Source organism: Panthera uncia, assembly GCF_023721935.1.
Source record: "Panthera uncia isolate 11264 chromosome A1 unlocalized genomic scaffold, Puncia_PCG_1.0 HiC_scaffold_17, whole genome shotgun sequence".
Taxonomy (NCBI): domain Eukaryota; kingdom Metazoa; phylum Chordata; class Mammalia; order Carnivora; family Felidae; genus Panthera; species Panthera uncia.
Window position 1 is genome coordinate 65,881,567 of NW_026057577.1, and position 20,722 is coordinate 65,902,288.

The 20,722-nt window shown below is 35.6% G+C and overlaps 1 protein-coding gene across 2 annotated transcripts in view; it reads right to left on the reverse strand.

The window, feature by feature from the left end:
- Positions 1 to 20,722, reverse strand: part of TMEM161B (transmembrane protein 161B) — a 71,871-nt gene that overhangs the window by 50,939 nt on the left and 210 nt on the right. The gene's annotated exons all lie outside the window — the stretch shown is intronic.

Genomic DNA, 20,722 nt, shown 5'->3' on the forward strand with positions numbered 1-20,722 from the left:
TAATACACCAAATAAGTACATAAAAATATAAAAACGTTTAAAAGAAGCAGTATAGTGTACAGGTTTAAGAGCATGGATTCTAGACCCAACCTGCCTGGGATAAAATCAGCCAACTAACTACTAGTTGCATGACTTTGCAAAGGTCATTTAAACATTATGTACCTTTATTATCTCTCCTATAAAATAAAGCTATTCACTTAACCTACCTAATCAAGCTGTGGTTATAAATTATGCCTGATACAGAGAAAGTTCCATATGTATGAATACTATTTGTTGTTATTGTCATTGTTATTACCTCTATTACAACTCTTTTGAAGTTTTTATTTTAATTCTGTAAGAAAACTTTTTAAATTTCAAGAAGAGAGAAGGCTTTCAAGAAATGACAAGTCTCGGGACCCCTGGGTGGCTCAGTGGGTTAAGCCTCTGACTTTGGCTCAGGTCATGATCTTGCACTCCATGAGTTTGAGCCCCACGTCAGGCTCTGTACTGACAGCTCAGAGCCTGGGGCCTGCTTCAAATTCTGTGTCTCCTTCTCTCTCTGCCCCTCTGCCTCTTATGATCTCTGTCTCTCTCAAAAATAAATAAACATTAAAAAAAATTTTTTTTAAACTGACAAGTCTCCTGATTGAAAAAAAAAAACTAAAAACTAAGTTGAAAAAAATCAAATTTCATTTATTATAACAAACTGTGCCACCAACAGTTCATCACTGTAAGAAATGTAGTACTGTGGGGTGGAACAGTGATAGAGGGGGAGGGTGAACATGTGCAAGCAAAGGGTACACAGGAACTCTATACATTTCAATTAATTTTGCTGTGAACCTAAAACTACTCTAAAAAGTAAACTTTATGAATTAAGAAAAATCAAATTTCTGCAATAGAGAATGATATAAACAATGTCAAATGACCGGGAAAAGACATCTGTAATTCACATGACAGAGGGATCATTTCCTTATTAGATATTATAAACGGAGTTCTTACAAATCAACTACAGTAGTCCCCCCACCAAATCAGTGGGAGGTATGTTCCAAGACCCCCCTGTAAATGCCCAAAACCTTGGATAGTATCGAATCCTATATCCACAATGTTTTTTCTGTACGTACATACCTACAATAAAGTTTAATTTATAAATTAGGCACAGTAAGAGATTAACAATAGTTAATAACAAAACAGAACAATTACAACAATATACTGTAATAAAAGGTACCCGAATGTGGTCTCTCTCTCTCAAAATATCTTACTGTACTACAGTCACCCTCCTTCCTGTAATGATGTGAAATGATAAAATGCCTACGTGATTAGATGAAGTGAGGCGAATGTCGCAGGCACTGTGACATAGCATTTGGTTCCTTCTGACCTGACCGTATCTCAGAAGGAGGATCATCTGCTTCCCGACCATAATTGACCTTGGGTAACTGAAATCATGGGAAGTGAAACAGTGGATGGTGGGGATGAGGAGGAATAACTACTGTACTAACAGACCAAATGCCTAATTTAAAAAAAAAAAAAAAAAAAGAGGAAAAATATGTACAGACAGTTCTCTAAAAAAAGGAAGTAAAAGTGGTTCTTAAACAGGACGGCTTTTAAAATGCTTTTGAAACCTGCCTCAACTCTCGTTTTACTGTGGATATTTTACTGCCTTAAATTTTACCAACTGGGTTAAGGTTCAGACCACTTTTATATTCACCTAACATCAAAGGTTACATTTTTACCTTTCTACTTTCACATTTCCTATCACTTGAATTTACTACCCTATTTTCTGTGTAGTTTGTGATAGAAGTTCTGCAATCTCCATACAATGAATGCCATTACAAAGAACTCTTTCAGGCAGAACAAGGCCAAGAAATATATTAGCAAGTATGTCAGAAGGTTGGTCTATTTGAGATTATAGACTTAAAAGCAGAAGATAAGTTTTTAGTCAGGAAAAGTTTTGTGGACCAAGCGAACCTCAATCTAGTCTTTAAAGAAATAAGTGATAGTATCACAGAATCTTCAAGGTCATCTAGTACAATCTCTCACAAATATACATATACCAATTTATTAGAGTGTAAACTCCTTAATAGCAGAAATCATATTTTAGTCATATCTAGTAAGTGTTACAGGTATTAAATGGCATTTCAGGAAGACTGATATGGAAATATATATGATGGAATGTGATGAACAGTGAAAGAGAGGTATTTTGCTCAACTCTCTCCTTTTGCTTCAAATCACTAAGCATGATATTGCTGATAGATGCAGAAGTGAAGATGTAAACCATGCAAAGGCAAAAACAAGTATCAGCAAACCGGATTGAGGATAATTAGAAATATGAACTGGGTTTCTACAATGGCCCAGACCAGAAATAATGAAGCTTTAAATTACAGTGGTATCTCTGGTACTGAGAAGAGAAATGCATTCTGATATCTTTGTGCAGAATTCAAAAGTTTATCAAATATAGAGGCAAAGGAAGAATTAAAGAGAACACCAAGAAGGGCAAACACCGTTCTCAATGTAGTAGCTAATGTTTGACTAAAAAATGTTCAAGGCAAAAATGTAACCTGAACACTATTCATTATACCACGTCCACTTTTTCTTTCAAATAGATTTCTTTTTTAAATTTACTTATTTATTTTGGGACAGAGAGGGTGCACACGTGGAATAGGGGCAGAGAGAGAGAGAACCTCAAGCAGGCTCCCCACGGTCAAGTGCAGAGCCCAATGTGGGGTTGCATCTCATGAACCGTGAGTTCATGACCTGAGCTGAAATCAAGAGTCGGGACACTTAACAGTGTCCAGTGGCTCAGGGAGCCACCAAAGCACTCTGCCACTTCTACCTTTTTAAACAAAGCTAGAAATATTTTCCCCAAAGCTCATCTATATACTGTCCTAAATGTATTATTATATAAGTCAGTCTTCTTCTGACTTTCTAATAGAAGTCAATGAATCTTTCCTGGAATGTTATCTAATTTTTAGAGAGGTAAGATTATGTGGAAATTATTTCACCAAAATTATTATATTGTATGTTACCAGTTATATATTATCAATTTAATAGATTAATACTAAACTTAAATAAACTTTTGAGACATTACTATGAAATTAGCAATTATAGTGTACATTCTAGGGATTAATGTGTTAAAGTATAAAAATGTTCAACTCATTAACTAAGGGACACAACAATTTGAAATTTAGAAACAAACCATTCTAAAAATAAATAAATAAAAATCATTCCAATAACCTGCCTTCACTGCCCAACTTAGTATCTATGTATGCCTAAGTTTTTTCTTTTAATGTTTGTTTATTTTTGAAAGAGAGCCAGACAGAGCACAAGCGGGGAAGGGGCAAAGAGAGAGAGAGAGAGAGAGAGAGAGAGAGAAAGAGGGAGACAGAATCCAAAGTAGGCTCCAGGCTCCAATTCATGAACCATGAGATCCTGACCTGAGCCAAAGTTGGACGCTCAACCGACTAAGCCACTCAGGTGTGCCTATGTATGCCTAAGTTTATACAAAAGCAGGATTACTGAACTGTTTAACTTAAAAAATAAAATTCCCTGAATATTTCTCATTTTTAATTAAAGACAATGATTAAATACATTTAGCCATAAACAATCAAATATTTCACAAGAGAAAACTGTTAAACTGGGGAGAGATATAGTGAGGCTACAAAGTCCATCATGGCTCAAGTCTCAAACACAACCACATGGATCAATGACTCAAGTAGCCCTAATGCTTTTATTAATGCATCAAAATTTAACCAAAGTAATGGTTTCTGTCTAGATTCATTGCCAGTAGGCCCTGATTCTCTTGATAACTAAAAGTGGGAAAAAATGTTCGTGAAATAGCTCATATGACCCAAGATGGGTGAAATACTACGGCAACTTAGGTTTCAACTTAAGATAACTTTCTATTATCTATTAACCTGAAGCCATGAAGAGCAAGACAAAGTTATTTGCCTTTAGTCTCTAGAAGAATAATCATTTCAAGTTTTGTCAGTAATCATTTCTGGGTAGGTTTAAAAAGTTCTTACCAAGGAAAATTAAACAACTCTCCAAGAAATAAAATATATCAAACATCAACATTTTATCTTGCTTGTCAATACGGAAAATAAAACTCAGAATACTGTGTCAGACTTAGTAGAGTTGACATTTTGTTTTGTTTCATTAAACTAGCTCTCCTGCTAACCAACTGAAACAAAGCACATGCTGTTTAACATTAGAAGGCATATTTGCATATACACTTGGGACTCAGACACCCCCAAACGATTTCAAGTATAATCTCCCTGAATAAATTAGAAGGGAGAAAAAGGAAAGAGGATATTACCTATAGAGGATGTTTTTAGGCAATAGGCTTGAGCAAAGCTAACCTGAGTAAAGCAAAAGGGCCCATAGCAACGACAGACCACCCAGCTGATTGCAAACAAGCTCATTAAGCAACCCACCTCAAAATAAGTATAGGCCCTAACTGACCAATTACAACCAGGCACAATTCCTAAGATTACCAAAAAAGGGGAAATTCCAAAGTCCCCACATTCCCTCACTCCACCCTATAATGTGGCCCCTCACCAATGCCTGTGGCAGCCTCTGCTCTATTGTCCTGCCAGCCACTCCCTTGAGTGTATTCAGTAAACTTCTATCTCCTTATGCCTTGGATGAATTCTTCACTGCCTTGCCACCGGTCCCCATCCAATTGGGACACCCCACATTTGGTGGCCCCTCATCTGATCAGAGCACCCAACGTTACCCAATAACCTTCCTAATTTTTGTCTCTTGACTGTTTATATCTTTTACTGATAGCTAGACATGTTGAGATAGACTTAAGAGATGCTCAAATAATTTAAAGGTATACATTTTGTTATTTCAACCTAGATTTACATAAAACTTCGAATTCACACTTTGAGCACTTAAACTATCTCTGAGCAATTTATAAATGAGGAAATCAGGGTTCAAACAACAAAGATCAAAGTTAGACTTATCCAAAACCCAGACCCTTAATTTCCAACCTAAAGCTTTTTCCACTAAATCAATTCAGCCCATTCGATGAACATTTAATGAGCAACAAAGTACATGTGCTGAGCATTAGATCACTCAAATGCAATAGGGAGAAATAGCAGAGTCCCAGTCACCAATGAGCAGCCAGGGAACTAGGAGAGTAAAGGGACCATTACGATACAAAGTGATGAGAGGATAGGCAGAAGATTCTGAGAACACAGTAAAATGAGAGAGAGAAAGAAATTATTAAGGGTAAAAACCTATGAAAGGGCATTTTGGATGTTAAAGCCTGAGTCAAAATCCAATGAGCTCAGCTTGAGTGAATGAGCCATCAGTGGTATCTGCTTCAAAACTAAAGGGTTTAGAATGTAACCTAAAGGCAACAGGAAACCCATGAGAAGTAGTAGGATCAGATCAGTATTCAACAAAAATTGCTAACCCCGCAGCACTAAGATAGCTAAGCTCAGGTATGACAGGAAGAACTGTGCTAAAGTCAGTAGCAGTACTGCAGGTATAATCTCTCTTACTTTGGTGATAAGAACTGTATATCACCATATATTATGTGACGAATTAGTTAGGGTCTCGGTCAAACAATGTGAAAAATGATACAAATCCAAATTATATCACTGTAGAAATTATTTATATCTATAAATAGGAAAAGCAAATAAAAATTTAATTTACAAGTACAGGCTATCTGCCTAACATATATCCAATATCTTGCTGGCTGTTATCAAGAAGTTGGCAAAGGAACTTTGTGTTTCACAGACTTAAATCCCAAATACTTAGCACAATGACATTTAGAATAGTTCAAGGCATACAATAGGGCATTTGATATTTGTTGAACAACTAAATGAATGGCAACACTGCAAAAGAATATGTCTTAACAGAACTTAAAATCCAAGATTATCATACTAGGTACCAACAAATTAAGACAGTATTGCAGGACAAAATTGGACAGTACTATGAACAAAAGCTAGAGAAACTGAACAAACTGCATATGAAAGTTTCATAGATGGGGTACCTGGGTGGCTCAGTCGGTTAAGCCCCCGACTTCAGCTCAGGTCATGATCTCATGGTTTGTGGATTCGAGCCCCACAATGAACTCTGTGCTGAGAGCTCAGGGCCTGGAGCCTGCTTCAGATTCTGCGTCTCCCTCTGTCTCCCTGGCCCTCCCCCCACTCACACTCTGTCTCTCTCAAAAATAATAAAACAGCAACAACAAAAAAAAAAAAAATGAAGAAGAAAGAAAAGTTTCATAGAGTGAAACCTAACATGGAAACTAATATCACAGAGATAAAGAGTAAGAGGGAATTCGAGGCTAAACGAAAATGTGAACAGAGAGTAACCATGCAACAGTGAAAATCTTAGCTCAACCAAAGCAGGCTTTTTGTATTATAGGGCAAAGAATTGGAGGAAATAAAATGAAGACAGAATCTAACATTGTTGAGTCTTCAAAACCAAGAGGACACATAAGATCACCTTGGAAGACTTTTAAGCAAACAGGATAGGAAGATGAAATAATGCCAGTAACATATAAGAAAAATGAGACATAGAAATATATTAATTAAAAAGAAAACCTAAGACTAACGTAGAAGCAGTTCAAACTAAGAAAAAAAAAAAAGATAAAGTATGTCAGAAGAAAACCAATCAAACTTTGTGAATGAACATGAAGGAAAACAACTGTAGAATAAAAATGAAGACAATCTCAAAGATATTTTCAGGATATTTTGGTTTGGGTGATTGTAGAATCCTAGAGACAATGTGCATGAAAACTGCAGGAACATCAAGCCTCAGGCAGGCCTCCCAAGGACAGCAACTTAGCTACATTCTCAGCTTTTCAGAACACACACAAAAAACGCTTCACTGGTACAACCAATCTACATGAAACAGACTGGCAATAATCAGGTTGTAAGAATTTTATCAACTAATTTACAGTGAAACATAAACTATCAAGTAGATCAGATGTTAAAGTACACTAAGTGTTCCATTCAATCACTGTCTTAATGATCCTATGGAGGTCAAATAATAAGTAGGCTGCTTGGTGAGTAGTGATTGAGACCAAAAGGCAGCACTGAGGGATAGCTCATTCATTCAGTGCTGAAGTTTGAATATACAGAATAGCTAGGGGGTAAAATACTCTCGACCCTAAATAGATATGGATAAATATGTTTAAATCTGGCTAAACTTCTAGACTTTCAACTGATAAAACTGCATTCCAATTGATATACTCTTTCCAAAGACAAAAACCTAGATAAAAACTATTCTATCTTTCAATATGTAAATACCACTGCTTTGGCTACAATCTAGTCTATCTTAGGTCTTGGAACCAATCCATATCTAAGTTCAAGGTTAGAGAATAACTCATATCTTGCATCAGGTGTTTGTATCAAACTCTTACAGTGTTAACCACTCCTGACTGCCACCTACAAATAATATGTGATAAGTGGTATGGTAGAGGTCAGTGCCAGTGTTATGGGAGCACCCCAAGAAAGGCAGTGATTAAATCCAAGTGGGAGAGCTGGGAAAGACTGGTTCACAGAGGTGACATGTGAATTAGTGTTAAAAGATTAAAGAAGTATCCCACTCTCACACAGAAAAAGAAAAAAGTTTAGACAGATACACCAACCTGTACAGAGAGTAAATGGCAAGATCCAAAACAATGAGCAATTCCACATGCTTTAGACTTTGATAGGGGTTGCACATAATGGACTTTTCTTCAGGTACTCGGAAATAAGTTCAGGATCTTAAGACTGGAATGAACCAAATCCATTATATATATTTTGGAAAGATATATATATTTTGGAAAGATAACTATGCCACCAAGTAGAAAATTAAAGTGAAAAGTAATTGGAAGCAAAGAGGTAAATTAGAAGCCCTCTGAAATAATCCAATGAACACCAAAAAGCCTGAACTAAGACAGCTTCAAAAACAAAAGCAAAACCAGGAGCACCTGGCTGGCTCAGTCAGTGGAGTGTACAACTCCAGATCTCAGAGTTGTGAGTTCAGTCCCCCACTGGGCACAGAGCTTACAAGAAAGATAGACAGACATACAGAAAGAAAGAAAGAAAGAAAGAAAGAAAGAAAGAAAGAAGAGAAAAACCAAAAAATTAAATTTTTTAGAGAAAAAAGGGAATTAGGCATAAAATTATTAATTATCCCTGTAAGGGAAGTATCAGCAGATAAGAATAAAACTTAAGCAATTATGTAAAGATTAGATGGAAATAATGGAAAAAATTATTCTTTGAAGAAACTGAGCAATAACAGGAAAATCTGATGGATACTAGAATGGTTGACAAAGAAAATACATTTAAAATATACCCTCATAAGGAGGAAAATAAACATGCTTAAGGCAAAAGGGAAGGAACCAATGTTGGATGGGTGCTGAATGTTTTAGAGACGGGTTTGTGGGAATTTAATCACTTAAGATTCAGAAATAGATGAGACCAAAGGTGCAAGCTGAAAAAAACTTTATGAGACGTGTCCTACTGAAGAGAAGTACAAGTAGTGTAGAGATGTATTAAATTTAAAACCTGAATGGACAAAGTTTGAGAGACTTTGAAGAATAAACAAACCAAGCTCAGGATCTTGGCAATGTGACTGAGAAGAGGTCTAGAAACTCAGGAAGAAAGGTGTGATATACATGTGGATGACTGACAGACTCAAGCTGGTTAAAAAAATAATAATAATAAAGATTACTTCTAATAGGTTTAAGGGCTGTGTAGATTTAATCAAGATGAGAAACTCTTCCATATAATGCCAAAGCAGGTAAAAGCAGCCTTAAACAATCATTAACAAGCAAGGAGAATTCTTGCCAATAGACTATTTCTAGAATCTTAGGGTTCATTATGTGAGTACCCTGGTCCTTACTTAGCCCCAGCCCTTACAGACAGTTAAACAGGTCTGAAAATAAGAAAAGGAAAACTTTGCTGAATAAACAAAATGAAAATAATCAAAGGGTTTGATAGAAAACCAGCGAAAGAATAAGGTCACCTACTGATTTAATATAGATTTGTTAAACGAATCTAATGAAATCACAGATACTTAACTGTTCTGACCTACCAAACAGCAACTTCATACACCTCAAAATAATACTACCAATAGAATTATATAAATAAGAAGGTAAAATCAGAGAAAGAAAACTGTAAAACATAATTACCAACTGCTCTGATTTGAATTTAAATGGGTTTTCGAATTTAATTGCTTACAGAATTTGTTTGATTTGCCAGCATCGTGCTTCACAGCACAAAATGTGCTTTTAATTCTTTAAAGTAAAAAGTATGAGCAGAAATGTTTGCTATTTTCCAACTGAGAGTAAGAAATTTAACGTACTTTAAGGCCAAAAATCAAAAATTCTCAATAAAATACCTTAGTACATCCTTAATATCTTAATAACACATACAACATAGGAGCATGCATGAATTTGATATAACTATATTCAAAAACAACTCCAGACTTCTTGCTTAAGATGACGATATAAAACCATTCCTTGGAATTTCATTAAATTTATAAATAAACTTGAGAAGACATGTTTCTTGACATAAATTGGTAAGGCAAAGTGGAAGACCAACCAACATAGGGCAAAAATAGACATTTTCAAAAGAACAGAGGGCATTCTAATTAAATACAATTCATTAACTATCTCAACATTAGTGTTGAAATTAACAGCTGTTTATTTTAAAAGATAGTTTTCCAGTTACTTTGAATGAATTATGCAAGATCTTATATAAAGCAATAACTGTTTAGTCATTAAAAAGTTGATGAAGAGGGGTCCCTGGGTGGCTCAGTTGGTTGAGGTTGAGTGTCCAACTCTTGATTTCAGCTCAGGTCATGATCCAAGGGTCATGGGATTGAGCCTGGTGTTGGGCTCCACACTGAGCATGGAGCCTGATTAAGATTCTCTCTCTCCCTCAGTCCCTCTCCCCCACTTGTGTGCACTCTCTCTCTCTCTCTCTCTCAATAAATAAATAAAAATAAAATAAATAAAAATAAATAAATAAAAGATAAGTAAATAAAAATAAAAAATTCTCTTTAGGGATGCCTGGGTGACTCAGTGTCTGACTTTTGCTCAGGTCATCCATCATCTCATGGTTCGTGAGTTCCAACCCCACATGGGGCTCGCTACTATCAGTGCAGAGCCAGCCTCGGATCGTCTGGCCCCCTCTCTCTCTGCCCCTACCTCTCTCATGCTCATGCTCTCTCAAAAATGAATAAACATTTATTTAATTTTCTAAAGTATAATTTATTGTCAAATTGGCTAACATACAGTGTGGAATAAACACTTATTTTTAAAAAATCTTTAAAAAAATGTTGGTGAAGAATGCAATATTTTTAAAGATGGTAACAAGCCACTTCACCTTTTTCTAAGACATTCATAAATGTTCCATTATAGTACTAATAAGTAACAAATAAAAGGTTCAATGGAAGACGGCATTCTTAAATGTAGTACTCTTCCTTAACTGTATTTTCTGACATTACAGAAAATACCCCTATAGATCTATATCCAAAGAAGCTATTAATTACAACTAATAAATTTGTATTTAGCATTTATGGATCATCAACTTCAAACCAATTCCTACCCATCCCTCAATATTCACTTCCCTTATAAAACCTTCCTTGTTAAAAAAAAAAAAAAAGCGTATACATCACTCCAAAACAGACTTTATCACGCTCAACTGTGACCAACAATTTACGGATCTCTCCTCCAATGAAACTACTCATCTCATTTCTTGAGCCCTAACCCAACTCCCCGGAAAGTGCCTAACACGGCAGGTTTTCAATATATATTGAATACTACCTTTTAGATGAAATAAAAGGATAAAGCATAAATTTGCCTACTGTCCTTCACTACATTCAATTCCTATGTGCCAAGCACTAAACTTTAGGATAAAAAAGAAAATTATTCACTTTAAGATCAAAAGACAATACACTGTATCTCAGAGAAAGTAGTCTGTTTCTATAAGACAATACTCTCAATTTAATGCAATTTAAGTCTGTGTTACAAATACTTTCTTTTAAACAAACTAAGAACGACAACTTTGGTAAGTACACTAATAAAACGTCATCAAAACAAATTTAAAATAAAAATTTTAGCTTAACTCTAAATTTTAAGCCACACACAAAAGCCAAGAAAATTTAAGGTGCACTCCTAATGGTAACTGTTGGAAAGATGCACTTACTGTAAATATTTTAATGTACTGAATAATTAACCATACTAGAATCAAAGAACTTCGCTGTCACTAATAACAGATAGACGAGCTAGCTCTCTCTGGGACTCACTCTTATCTACAAAAGATATGAGTTGGCAAATGATCTCCAAGTTCTTAAAAGATCTTATTGTTGATGATTGCAGTTATTTTAATTAAAAACACAATGGATTACTGGCATTCACACACCTACCATTTCTAAAGCATCGTCAAAGCCTGTGAAGTGTAGTTACTGCTGATAGGAACAATTATCCCTTCTTCATAAGGATTAAATGAGCTAACATTTATAGGAGACCTGAAAGTAAATCAGAGCTCCAAGCTCTGATGTAAAGGAGTATACCTAGCCCACTGCCCAGCATTCTTCCCTCAGTTAGTGGTTTGCAGGAATTTCTCTCAGGAAACTTGTGAATACCAAGAGTTTTACAATATTATTTTGTTTTGTTTTTTAAGTTTATCTCAGATACTTGGCCAATTCTACCTACTAAAGGATTCCTTTTCTTGATGATCTGAAATGTTCTTTTTCAGTGACTATCAAGAGAAAGAACTATGATGACCTTCAATACTTCTAATATGATTGAGAAGCTCTCTATCAAAATCAAAAGTACTCGATGAATAACAGAATCAAGTTAGAAAACAGTTGTTTAAAGTTTATTTATTTACTTAATTTATTTACAGAGAGAGAGAGAGAGAGAGACCGACCGGGGGGGGGGGGGGCGGAGAGAGAGAGAGAATCCCAAGCAGGCTCCATGCTGCCAGTTCAGAGCCCAATGAAGGACTCGATCTCACAAGCCATTAGATCACGACCTGAGCTGAAATCAAGAGTCAGATACTTAACCAACTGAGACACTGAGGTGCCCCAAAAATAGTGTTAGTCTTAACCAACTAATGTTTCAGTTAGTTATGATTTAACATTACAATGAATGTTACCAAAGCTTTCTTATCTGTCCCTCCTGATTAGAAAACAGACTTAGTTTACAATTAATTCTAATTCTAGTTAGCATCTGACCCACCCAACCAACAAAGCTGTCTGGTAATAAATGATAAAGTGAAGCTTCACTGTCCTAATATTAATTAACCTAATACAGGGAAGGGAAAAGACAATAAGCAAGAATTTAAAGTTAAGAAAATTCTACTAATGAATGTAACTATTAATAATGTAAAACTTTTCAGGAAAAAAAGTCATGGCTTCTCTTTTGAGCAAGACTATATTCAGAAACAAAAATAAACATTCATATTTGAATACATATGCCCATAAATCACAAAGAATTGGAAACATTTTTAATCAATCATTTATACTGATCATAAAAATGACTAAAATCTTCTGAAATGATAAAAATACTTAACAAACATAATGAACTTAATGAAGTCATGATGGAGCAGAATATGTATGACTTTTTCTTTTAGGAAAAAAAAAAGCAGGAAAGTGTGGCATTGCTTTGCTAGGTAAATCATTGTATTTGGGCAAACAGTGGCAATCAAATGGTGAAAGATAACAAAAATCAGCTAAGCACTGTGTAAAGGGCAGACACAGATAACTACATAAAAAAAATAAGCAATCAGATTAGTATTTCAAAAGGCGTCTACTACTTATCAAAAAAAGTATCATGTTTATTTAAAAAAAAAAAAAAGCCATAGCCTACCATAGCCTTATAGTGCCTTATCTGTGACATCATATGATGGCAATCTATACTCATATATTTATAATACAGAGAAGAACAGCTTGTTTAAGTTCTTTCTTCATAATTAACTTCTGGAGGAGAAAGGTCTCCCTTTCTCTCTCTAGTGTCCCTTATTATTTTCCATCTCATCTCTTCTTCACAATCCAAACCTCTCTACTTCCAAGAATGTATTGCAAAGACTCATCAATATCATCCAGAGCTTCAACTTTTTTCCCTAAAAGACCTTTATGATAAGTAAACAGTTATGGTCAGCTGGAAGTAAGTAACATGGCAAGGTGACTTTTAAAAAAATTTACTGGTAGTAATAACCTTTATCATGTGCGTTGACCATATGGTAGGGAATGCAAGGTACCCTATGATACTATGTTATTTGCAACTCAGGGAGAAAACTAAGTTCTAGCTATAAGCAACAGGTAGTCCAAGTGAAAGAATATGAGCAAGCCAATCCTTAGAAGCCCTCAGGAAAAGAAATGGGCTGAGACAGGCTTTTAGCACACTAGATACTTAACAATGACAAGAAATTCCAATTCATCTCCAGTTCTCTAATTGCTCCTCACCTCATCAATGTTACTACAAGTCTATACTAGAGGCGCAATGGAAATTAACACTGTACAGAAGGAGTGCCTTAACTGGATGCAATTAAGGTGAAGAGAATATGAAGGACTGAATTCTTATTTTGAGTGAATGCAGCAATGTCAGACCTGTTTGGCACTTGAATTAGGCTAATCATTAGTGCTATGAATGACAGTAATGATTGATTTCTTTAATAGTATATGAGATGTAATAGAAGTTATTAACTAGATTGGGAAAGACTTTCTAGAAATATAACACCCTAATGTTGTTTCTATAGGAAAATGTTCTGGAAATGACTCCTCTCATAAGTTGAAACCTATCAAATGTAAACAGTAAGACTGGCACAACAATACAATGGCCAAACTGCCTGCATTCAAGTCAAATTCCACCACCAATAACTGTTTCATTTTGGAAGAGTTACTCTAATCTTGCTGTGTCTCCATTTTTACATCTGTGGAATAGAGGTAAAAAAAAAAAAAAAAGCAGGTAAAAAAAGTGGAGGTGGAAAAAAAAAATCCAAGATTAAATACTTCATGAAGATTTAAATGAGTTAATGTAAGTAGGGTACATAAATACTTTTACTTAAATAAAATGAGGAAAAGTAAAATTCAATTTCTTACCCACCTAACATACTTCTACTTACCCTTAAAAGACCTAGTCCAATCAATCCTCTGTGAAACTCTTCTTGAAAGACAAATTGAATATTCCCTCCACTGTCACTTCAATATACATTCAACTAAATGTGCATCAGTGAATATCAGTGATATTCAGTTTCACAAATTCAGAATCACAAAAACTTGAGTCAAACCCCAGAGGTCATCTAGTTCTAGTTCAAGCATACTTTCCATGCCATATATTTATTGTACTTTCCCCAAAATCATCCTTATGAGCATGTATGAGCAGATTGGCTTTTCATACTACCTAAAGATTTTTTTAAAATAAATACAACCTTATAATCAGATATTAAGACCCTGAGTCTCAACATCAAAGAATCAAAAGCTGAAATGATACCAGGTTTTTCTAAATCTTTTGATTATGGGCAAATCACAAAGATATTTTAGTCTACTTTAACAATGGAATAACTAAGTCTGTTTTATGTAACTGAAAGATATGAATGTAAAATCAGTATATTGTGAGTTAATGAGTTATATTCTCTCAAAAAATATACTAAAAGACTAAAAATATGTGGCACAAACCAATCTATTAAATAAAACATCACTTACTATTATAGAGGTTTCTTTAAGGAAAAAAACACAAAATATACTTAAGGGGCGCCTGGGTGGTTCCGTAGTTTGGATGTCTGAACCTTGGTTTTGGCTCTGGTCATGATCTCCTGGTTTGTGAGTTCACGCCCCACGTTGGGCTCCATGCTGCTGGTGTGGAGCCTTGCTTAGGAATTTCTCTCCCTCTTTCTCCCTCTCTCTCTGCCCCTTCCCTCATTCTCTTTCTCTTTCAAAATAAATAAAGAAACTTGAAAAAAATAAAAAACTAAAAAAAAAAAAAAATACTTAAATTATTTACCTGTTCACTGTTTGGAAAAATGATAATGTTTAACTTTATTGAAAGAATTATATAGCTACAGACAATATGAGCTTTGTGCATGACATTATAGTAATTGTTTAGGGTATAGCTCCCAAATATGTACTCACAGATAACAGGCATGTATGTTGAAGATATATACATATGTATATTAAATCATACTTGTTCCACTGTCACTTCATTTAGGTTTTCTCTGAATAACTTAACTAATAAAACAACCACCCTAATCATTTTCTATCCTTCACCCTGCTTTTATCTTTCTTAGTTGCATTTATCACAACCAACACATATTATGTCTCATTTCATTATCATCAGAATCTCCCAGTAAAACATAAGCTCCACAAAGGCAGTATTATCCCTGTTTAATAAAGTTATATCCCTATGGCCAAGAATACAGATATACCTGACATACAGATGGTGCTTAATAAATAGTGAATAATCGATTAAACAGTACTTGTGAGAAGAGACCATGATTTTTAAATGTTTGGGGAAGGAAAAGGTATAATCATTTCAATCAAAACCAAGCGAATGTTCTACCAGACCTTCAAAGATTTTTTTTTGTAGGTGGTAGATAAAGAGTAAAGAGACACTTTACAGACAAGTTTCTTCAAAGTTTCTTTGGGGCAAGTTGTGTTCGCTCAACTTAGTAACATGGGCAAAACCACAGTACAACATTAAGAAAATAAGTTCTCTCTTAGAAACGAACACTTTCAATTATCTTCTGATTTTCTAAAATCAACCAAATTTGCTTTACGCTTTTACTCCAGAGCAAACAAAAGAACTAAATTTAAAAAGTGGACCAAAACCAGAGTATAAGCTAGTCTTAAGAATCAATCTTAAATAAACCAAATGCTACCCACGAGAACAGTCTCTACTATTATTTGAACTAAGCCTCTTTAGGAAAGTAGTGAAGGAGAGAAGTCACAGGAAAAATCAGAGATGTGGGAAGAAACCCAAATCTCTGCCACTATATGGCTAACTGATAAAACCTGACAATTCATCCGTGAAGCTACACATGTCCATTCACCAAGAAAGACCACATTCTGGGTCATAAAACACACCTTAAACTTAAAAAAAACAGAAATCATACAATGTCTGCCCTCAGACTGCAATGGAATTAAACTAGAAATCAGTAAACAGAAAGAAAAGTGGAAAATCCCAGAATATGTCAAGACTAAACAATACATTTTTAAATAACACATGGGTCAAAAAGGAAAAACCAAGACAAACTCAAGATATTTTTAATTAAATTAAAACATAACTTATCAAAATTTATGGTATGTAGCAAAAGCAGTGCTTAAACAGAAATCTATAGCATTGAATGTAAATACTAGAAAAGATCTAAAATCAAACACCTAAAATTCCACCTTAGGAAACTAAAAAAAGAGCAGATTAAGTCCAAACTAAGCAGAAGGAAAATATATAATAATAATTAGAGCAGAAATCAGTAAAACTGGAAAGAAGAAATCAATAGAGAAAAATCAATGAAACCAAAAACTGGTTCTCTGAAAAGATCAATAAAATCAATAAGCCTAGTCAGGCTAAGAAAAAGGAGGACACAAATTACTAATACCAGAAACAAAACAGGTGACATCACTACAGACTCCACGGACATTAAAATAATAAAGAAGCACTACGAACAACTCCATGCCCACAGATTTTATAACCTAGATGAAATGGACTGATTCCTTGAAAGATACAATTTGCCAAAACCGACATAAGAAATGGACAATCTGAACAGGCCTGTATCTATTAAAGAAACTGAATCAACAATTAATAACCTTCCTTAACAGAAAGCACTCAGCCCAGAAAACTACAGATCATCTTTATCTCTTATAAATATAAATGCAAAAATCCTAAACTTTTGGCAAATCAAACCCAGCAACATATGAAAAGAATTATATATCCCAGCCAAACGGAATTTATTCCAGGGATGCAAGGCTAGTGCAATATTCAAAAATCAATTAAAAGAATCCACCATATCAATAAACTGCAGATGTTTGATCATCATCCAGCACAAATCTCTCCAATACCTCCACTAAAGTCTGCATTAGAGTTCTCTCAAAGTATGGTTTAAGGACTGCCAATTTCAGATTTAACTGTAAAACTCTTAATTAAAAGTAAGATTCTGAAACTCTACCTCCCATTAATGGGGCCCAGATAAGCATTTTTATCAAACATCACAGGTGAATTCTACACAAACTCAAATTTAAGAACTAGTGTCCTCAGTTAAGTCACCTACTACATGACACCTACTGTTAGAATTTCTTTCTTCTATTCTTTGAGCACGTTATACATACCTCTTATAACATTTACCATTCTCTTCTCAATACCCCTTTCGGCCCCCTAATCTTTCTCATTAACTCTAAATGAGTAAGGCAGAAGTTGACAGCCCTTTTTTTGCCAACAGACAACATAGCTCAATCCCAGCAATAAAAATTACCACAGAATGCTACATAAATAAAACAAGCCATGAGATACCTCCAATTCCAGGAACTAGCTCTATTCTACATACTTTGTCCTGCAAATAAGCTTAAATGGTAAAAAGATCTATTTGATTACAGCTGATTTGTAATTTTCAAAAAGAAAAGTATAAGAAAAGAAATAGTTTCATCATTCCTTTAGTAAATTGTCTATAGACTAACAATTTTTACAACATGGAAGAAAAACTTAAGAGTGAATACTAAGTATTTTTAGTCTGGACCATAATCCTACTCTCATCTGCTCACAATAGAAGAACCTTATTACATGCACAGGCATTTACTGAGTTTGGGTCTACTTAATGTACCAGGGAATAAAAGAACAGAGTGAATTTTTATCAATTAAAACAAGTAAAATCAAGGTGTCCCAACGCTTTGCTTTCCATTCTGTAATAGTATTTAGGACAATAGTGAAATACCTGGCCAAACATATGTACAAAGATTCCAAGTATTACCTACATGATGTATAAAAAAAACACAAGGAGAATGAAAAAAAACAAAAAATCAAACTTGAAAAATCAAAAGGGTAAGGAAAAAAGTGGGTAAGGAAAAAAGTGGAAGTCAGACTAAATTTTTTTTTTTTTTTGCATTTATTTATTTTTGAGAGACAGAGACAGCATGAGCAGGGGAGGGGATGAGAGAGAAGGAGACACAGAATCTGAAGCAGGCTCCAGGCTCCGAGCTGTCAGCACAGAGCCCGACTGGAGGCTCGAACCCACTCGAACTCACGAACCATGAGATCATGATCTGAGCTGAAGTGGGACGCTCAACCAACCGAGCCACTCAGGAGCCCCAAGACTAAAATTTTTTGAATGAGAAACATGTACCTCTTTTGAAAAAAGTCCTGAAAGTTAAAGAATCAGAAATGTGAGAATTAGAAAGTATTTTAATCTTGGGGTGCCTGGGTGGCTCAGTCAGTTAAGAACTCTTGGTTTAGGCTGAGGTCAAGATATCACAGTTCGTGAGCCACACATCAGGCTCTGCAACGGTGCAGATTCTTGGGATTCTCTCTCTCTCCACCCCTCCTTAGCTTGCTTGTTCTCTCTCTCTCTCTCTCTCAAAATAAGTAAACTTAAAAAAAAAAAAAAGATGTTTTAATCTCCATCAAGCCCCACTTCTCTTATCTAGGAGGAAACTGGAACCCTTACCTAACTTGACTCCTTTTTCCAAATTCATGGAACTAATAATGGGCAGAATCTGGGTCTTCTGAGTTCAAGTACAGCCTGTTTTGCATAGCATTAGGCCCAAGCTGTGAAAAAGTTCTCAATTTAACCAAGCTGTATTCAAAATAAATTCAACCCCTCACTTCATTTAATGTCTAAACCTTTTATTTTGAAGGATTCCATATATTGCCTAAACTTGCATATACAGACGTTATCAACTTCATGACTGGGAACACTTAAGTGGAGTTAAGTAAGTTAACACAAAAATATAAGCAATACCAGAATGGAGAGTCAATTAGTTGGCCCCTGGTGACCTTCTCCAGGTGACATTCTCTTACGTGACATTTTGAGAAACAGCATGAGTTTACCTCAACCTAAAATAAAACTATATTTTTTGAGATGGCAGGAGGAGTTCTCCTTCTAGTATTACAGAATACTGGGCGTAAGTTCACATTCAGCTTCTTTGTGACTATTGTAAATTTAAGGATTTTTATTGTATTTTCACCCTCTGCTTTTCAGACCAATAAGCAAAAACTGAGCTTAAATTTAGAAGTGGAGATGTTTTACTGAGTTTTTAAGTCAGTAGTAGTCTGACTATGCCAAACTAGTGTTATCTTAGGGAAACCAGTGCTTATTTCCAGACCTCAGACTCTTCCTTATGTCAAATTAGGGAGAGAGTGGAGTGGAGGTGGTTAGGCTAACTATTGTCTTTGGCTCCTTCTCATTCTACTATACCCTATCTTTGTCTTAATTTCACTGATATAAAAGAGAAGAAAAGAAAAAAAACTCTTAATGAACAAAAACTGTATTATTCACTGAAGTTAAAAACACACAGAGTACCAAAAAGAATCATATGTTACATTAGCTGGTAGAGTACACCAGAAACCACATTACTTTCAAGTTCTTTTCTTTCACATTCACTGAAGTTTCTAAGTCATTTGAAAGTCCAACATCGTACACAACAGCTGAACAAGGTCGACATTTGGTCCTGGATAAACACGGTACACTGAAACTAAATGCCAAGACACACTCCCTTCCAGATGAGAATTTGAAATCTTTTATATAGTCAAATAATTGACAATGCTGAACTTTACCAGATCCCTGTGATCTTGGAAAAGAGCAAAGGTTCAGAAATACCCCCTACACCCTTTTGTGTTTTGTAAAGGGCTTACTGCAATGAACCACTGGTACCCACATGACTTAGGTAAGGCTCACAGATGCCCCACGTGTTTACCTATGACAAGCTCAGAGACAGAGCCCACAAATTCCCATTCTTTGTTTCACAAGTGATTGGCTGAACTGCATGTGCCCACACATTAACTGAAACAAAACATTTGTTACTGAAATTCTGGTTAAGATCCTCTTTCCCCCGGTTCAGTCTGAAGCAGCATACAACTCCTTTTTAACAGCTCTTCCTCAGAACAGACTGGCCTGAGAGTAAAACATTCTGATTAACTGTTCAATGTACTATGCTTTCATCTCACCTCCCCACATATGGTTCTTCCTACCATTATTTTACTCCTCCCTATAAAAGAAAAACCTTTTTGCTTAACCTTTGAGACTCTTGCCAATCTTATGGTTAGAACATTCTCCCTATGCAATAGTCCCATTCCCCAGACCTTTGCAATAGTCCTTTCGAATAAAATCCCTCCTTACCGAGTCTGAATTTTTTATGACACCCTTCCCAATTTCAAATAGGCTGAGTCTGAAAGATAAGCTGACTTTGCCCTTTATCTTAGGTGACAAGTGTTGATCCTCTACAAGAAAGGGTTCCTTTGTGTCAACTTGGAAAAGCTAAAGGAATTTCTAAGATCTTAAGTTCTTGGCCACTGCCAAGCAGCAAAGGAGGAGGGAGGGGCGGAAAAGATCAACCCGGCAAGGTCAGCTCTAGGGACCACCTGGCGCCACACGCCATACAAAGTGAATGGACCACGAACATTCTGGCTACCTACTAGGTACTCTTGGACAAACCTCGCCTTTGGGCAGGGCGGATGCTCCTCCTCAGGGGCCCAGGAGCTTCAGCACTCCGGGACAGGTGCGGGGTCCTGCCCCCACGAATCATCCCACTACTCTCGCCTGCTCCATCCTCAGCCGGGAACCCGACTGGCTACCTTCACAGGACTGAC